This window comes from Thunnus albacares, chromosome 16 (assembly GCF_914725855.1).
Source record: "Thunnus albacares chromosome 16, fThuAlb1.1, whole genome shotgun sequence".
In the NCBI taxonomy this organism is placed as follows: domain Eukaryota; kingdom Metazoa; phylum Chordata; class Actinopteri; order Scombriformes; family Scombridae; genus Thunnus; species Thunnus albacares.
In genome coordinates, this window is record NC_058121.1 from 19033945 (window position 1) to 19039944 (window position 6000).

Genomic DNA, 6000 nt, shown 5'->3' on the forward strand with positions numbered 1-6000 from the left:
GATATATCCATGTAAAATCTTATTAGACTAATATGTGTATGTATGAAAAAACCCAGGAAGTCAAAGCTCAAACTGATTAACACTCCATTTAGTAGAAGTACAAATGGGGATCAAAGTTCAATACTGGTACAGCTCTGTGTGAGGACAATGCAGATGGTTTTTTTGGGGAGGGGTGGTCAATGAGCATGCTGGATTTAACAGGGTGCAAAGAACATGTCTGTGTTCACAACACATTCTCATCAATCTAAGACAATTGATTAGACTAAATTTAAAAAATTGTTGAATCAGTTATCTGGCCTTTCAAATGTGATAGAGAAAGAACTCTGTGGATTATATTATATGAATGTATAAATAAAGCCTCTGGGAATGGCAATAGGTCTATTTAAGTTGATGTCTGCATTGTCCTCTGTATGAACCCAAACAGAATCACACAGTACAAAGGCAGTACATTAGCAGCATCTTCTGGATTTCTCCTGCCAGTGCACCTTGTGATAATGTGTTTTCACATTGGTCTGCATGTGTGTAATATAACTGAATTTGGCAGAGTCCAGGAACATTATGAAGGAAATACTTTGAATGCAAATAATTCCTGCATAGAGCACTCTGTACAGTATAAATAATTTCTGTACTGTATATGAATATCCTGCATATTTGTCCATTATACAGTATACAGCCTTAAGACATGGTATATGAATGGGCATTGGTTGACATAAATCTACAAAGCACAAAAATGGGTTAGCACACCCTTTTCACACCTTTTCCCATGTGCTTGTACAATTTAACCAACAAAAAAATAAAGAAAATATCTTATTGATTTGGGTGTATGAACCCCTTTTTGTGCTCTGGACGTTGACTTTGGTTACACACACCCCAGCTCTAGCACATCTTTTGGATGAGTTTTTTCTACGTGGTGAAACAAATCTACATTCTTAAACCTTAAAAAAGCAGGACACTGAAATCCTGTAATTTATTCTCATTAAGTCCTTCAAAGTGTATTTGAAATTTTATAGCAGGACAAACGTCCGTAAGAAACAAGACTGTGTAATAGACAATGACTTGAAAATAGAATTAGCTGATATGGATAAGATCCTCTATCATAGTATATGTAATTTTAAATTGCGACATCGATATATATTAAAGTATATTTTACGAACTCTTTATTTAATTATTAATTAACTCTTCAAAGAGTCTGTCTGTTTTGGACAAAACATCAGACAAACTACCACACAAATCAAGGTGCTTCATCACACTGATGCAAAAAACATAGCAGTCCTGCTTATTGATTTACAAACTTGCCCACGACGGGCTAATACAACAGCAGATACAGCCACCACAGTACCACACACTAAGCTCCAATGATTTTATTATATAACAAATATTCTGAACACACTTGGTTTTTCTCAAAGAAAGTTACAAGTGGCAAGGCAGATCTCACAGTATATTGCTCAACCCCAATTGAAACATTTATTGTAATAATTAATCAATCCATATTCATAATTGTCAGTAATGACACTACCCTTGAATATAACCAAAAGGTTCTACAAAAAAGATATTTCCAATTTCAATGAATTTATATTATATTTATATTTGAAGGAAGGATTTAGGTTGTATTTGACAGTGAAATTGCCATTTAAAATGTATCATTTTAAATGTATCATTCTGTATATGATTTGTTTAATAAACAATGAATTGGAAGAAAATTGGAAGCATACCAAATGTCTAATGTGTTATAAGTGTATAATTAGAATCCTGCATGCTGCCAAATTTAGTCTTAAGTGGTTACAATTTTACTATAATTGAAAAATGTTATTGCTCAAAGTTTTATTGTGTCCTGCGTTCTTTCTGCTGTGGTTTGAGAGACCCAAAACAAGTATGGCCCACAGCAATTTCTCCTCTTACAAATACTTGTGTTGTGTACGTGTCTACAGCCTCTGGTGTACATTGACATCCTGGGCTGGCAGTGAGTATCAAAGTAAAAATTCTGTATGTCTATATAGCTGTGTGTTATGTGTGTAAAATCGACATACTGTATATTAGGTACCAACTATCCAACAGGGATTAGATACGATGAAGCAAATTGATCAGCACCACCATCTGGCTCTGGCATGTTAGGACAGTAACATGAGAACAAGATGGATGGATGGATGGATGGATGGATGATGGATAGATAGATAGATAGATAGATAGATAGATAGATAGATAGATAGATAGATAGATAGATAGATAGACATTTTTTTTATCCACCTGTGCAAGTGAAAACCCTTAAACAGTAATTCATGGACATTCCTGCTGATTATGTGACTATAGTCTATTTACTACTGTATTATGAAACCATCAGCCTTGGGATTCTAAATGGGTACAGTTCAAAGAGTTCCTCTACCACTCATACTTATAAAATTGTGAGTAAGTACTGGCAGGCCTAACTACTACTTAGTGAATACGAGCTCTTCAAAGAAGCCAGGGATGTGGTTTCTTGCCTATAAAAAGACCAAAGCTTTCATACCAGGACTTTCAATGCTTCCAGTGGGACAATGCAGCGAGCTCACCAACAGAGAGTGCTGTGGCATTACTTTAAGTTAAACCTGGTGGCTCTCCTCTGCTTACGATTAACAATATTCCTTCTCTCAAGGTTCAGGAACTTCATTGTCCATTCAATCCAAATTCCTGGTAACTAACATAACACGGAACATGTGCAGTGAAAAACGATATGTTAAAAACTTAACAGCTTGCAGAGGGGGCCCAGGGCTTGTGGTTCAGGTCAAATTATGAGTGTAAAGTGAAACGCTGAAGCTCCTTTGCTCTCTAACCCGACTCCACTGACACAAAAATTTGTTTTTTTGATATTATTCACACCTGGAGTGTTGCAGTGACCTTGTGGGCGAGACAGGGGAGGTTTTAATATGTCTCATTCCTTGCTCTGTTTCTGTGTGTAACCAAACACCTCTACTACTTCTATTGTCTTATCTAAGATTGAGGAGGGAAAAAAACTGGCAGGTGTTCTTCCCCTCAGGCTACAGACTTCAGAAATGAGGAAAATAGAGGGTGGGAGTTGGAATGAAAGGGAACACGCATGCATGCATGTATATATACACATGCACACAGCAACACACACACACACATGCACATGCATATACTTTGACACACATGTCTGAATGTGTTGCAAGATCACACAGCCAGTGCTGTTACATGCAGTGTAAACATGTCTGAGGGTGTGTATTAAATACTCATTACAGAGGACTGGGTAAGCTCTGGGAGAGACTGGGAGAGAAAACAAACAAACCCCACAGGGTTTCTGTGAGGGGTGGTGAGGGGCCGAGGGAGGCCTCTCCCAGTGTAATTCAAGTTCAATAACTGACCCTTAACCTCACTCTAACTCAGGTTACACAGTTCTGGTGAGACAGATTATAGGCACAGTTACCTCACAGCTGTGGACACTATACACCTCTACAGAAGCTTAACACACACATACATGCACACACGCACATGCACAAGCGGTACCAAAAACAAAAAAAGGTCAGTTGGTAATGTCAACAATCAACTAAGTATTCTTGAATATCAAATGGCAACATGGATGACAGGTTACCGATCTGCACACCTTTGGGTATGATGTAAAGAAACTAGGACCACACAGAGCCCTTTCACAGCCAGGAAGTCGAAGACATCACTCACCTGCAGAGCTGCAGCTGGGCCAGTTTCACTCTGTCAGAAAGAACTCATTACCTGCATGTCAAAATGATGACAGAAGGAAGCCACAGCCACTTCAAACTACTGACAAATACTTGTAATTGTTCATTTTATACCAACGCAGATATGGAGTAAGCATATTATACATCAGTGTTTCACCGGATTAATTTGCCTGCCAAGATCCTGCAATAAATTCACACCTGATCAGAAACAGAACATTAACCATCCAAGCAGAAAGGATGGTGAAATTGCATTTTGTAGAACATGTGTTTGTGTCTCACAATGTTTATGTTTCAGTGTTAAGGTTGTCACACTGTAAGGTATGATGGGTGTCTGCATGGTAGCAGTCATCATGTTGTTTTTTTATTGACATAATTGAGTATATAAATGTTAAAAACTAAATAAATAATCACTTAAGTTGTCATGAAATATCAGATATTATTATGAGCCAAGATTGCAAACAAAACTCCTGCTTTTCTGTGTTTGAATTAATATTTACTTTAATATATCCATCCACCACATGGATCCAGGTTTTGCAACTTCCAGATGAGGCCAGTGGAAGGGTTACAGATGCCATGGTTGTGGCCGCAGCCTAAAAATGGTTCACATCCCATGCTGTGTTAGCATAACCACGGTCACATGTTTGAGGGAGAGACTGAGCGAGTGAGGGAGAAGGAGAAAGAGAGATGTAGCTACTGAAATCTAGTTTTTGCAGTATAGTTCTGAACAATAACAACACATGACAAACAAGAAAGACTGGCCAAAATTTATTGCCATTCACTTTGACCGCTTCCTTTCCAGCTGGGTATTGGTCTGGTTAACAGACAGAGGCTTGCCTCAGACATCTGTGTCTCTGGGCATCTTTTACTCCTATTGTGTGGCACAACAGTAGATGGGGCTGCAGGTCTGTAACACTACGACAGAGTAGAGTAAGCCTATTAAACCCAATCTTTCTTTCTCTCTTTTTTCTGTTTTTCTTTTCTTTCTCTTTCCACCAGTCCCTGTGGACCCAATATTTATGGATTGGTAAAACCAACATGGAACGGGGAGTTGACTAACTTATCAAGTGTCAAGGTCTTGTCAGAAAACCCCTAAATTTGCATCATTACAGCGCATCCTCTGGGGAGATGGCCGGGCTAATTCAAACCATCTCTGCGTAGCTGGAAAAGAGAGGTGGGCTCTCTTCTTGAGAGAAATAAAATATAAAGAAACATGTTTTATGTCTCTTCAGCCATATATTGTTTTCAGAGTCATGGCCTGCCTAAATGCCATTTCCCTAATCATCTTTAAGATACACAATGTCCAATTGTCATCTCAAAACTGACATCTTGAGACAAAGCAAAAGCCAACATTGTGTCTAAATGAAAACCAGGATTTATCAGACCCCTGCACCTCCCATTGCGACTTTACCATTTAGTGTGTCTGTTATGAGTAGATCTGCCAATCAGCAATGCACAAAGGGTCTATTGTCCATGGCCTGCTATGGCACAGTTCCAGAGAGGGCGTAAAACTCCTGTCTGCTCTGATAGCAATCTGTAGCTAAAGCCCTTCTCCCAATCCCTACACGCAGCAACAACCCAGTGCTGACTAAGCCTAGGCCGCACTAAGATGCTGATCTAAGGTCAGTTTTGTGCCCCACAAATGCTTTTAAATGGAGGATTAGGTGGAGGTAAGCTGGTCATAGGTCTGTGCCTAAGGCCAGGTGTGGAGTTAGGGATCAAGCTTTGTGCTGTGGTAGAGCTTTTTCCCTTCAAGTGGGCCTAAATCCTTTTAAGAAAGAAAATGTTGATGTTTACATCCTAGCTATGACCCCCTCTTGGCCTCTCCGCTCGAGCATTCCTGCCATAGCTGTGACATCTAGCTAAGCTTTAGGACACCAGGGGGATAGTGAAAACAACGCTTAATCACGGCCACAGGGCACCTCCATGATAACAAAGCAACCCCTTAACCCCTCCGTGTTTGTGTGTGTTCCTTAATGCATGTATGCATATAGTGTGTGTGTATGTGCTTGGATTCCTTGGTCGTAAGTTGCTCTTAACAAAGGGATTTGCGGGCCAAAGCACATTAATTCTGAATGAGTCACCTATTTAATTTTCTCAGAATCAGCATTGGGTTTGGGCAGGAATCCCGTTCAGATACTCATTTGTAATTCCACACAGGACAGAAATATTTACTGTACACCTGGAGGGGATTCCCAACACATGTTTATCTAATATGCACTAAATGGAGCTGTCAAAAACCATAATGCCCCAAAGGTCATGCAACAGCCAACAACTCACATCTCTAGGATAACCAACAGGGAATACAGCTATGACA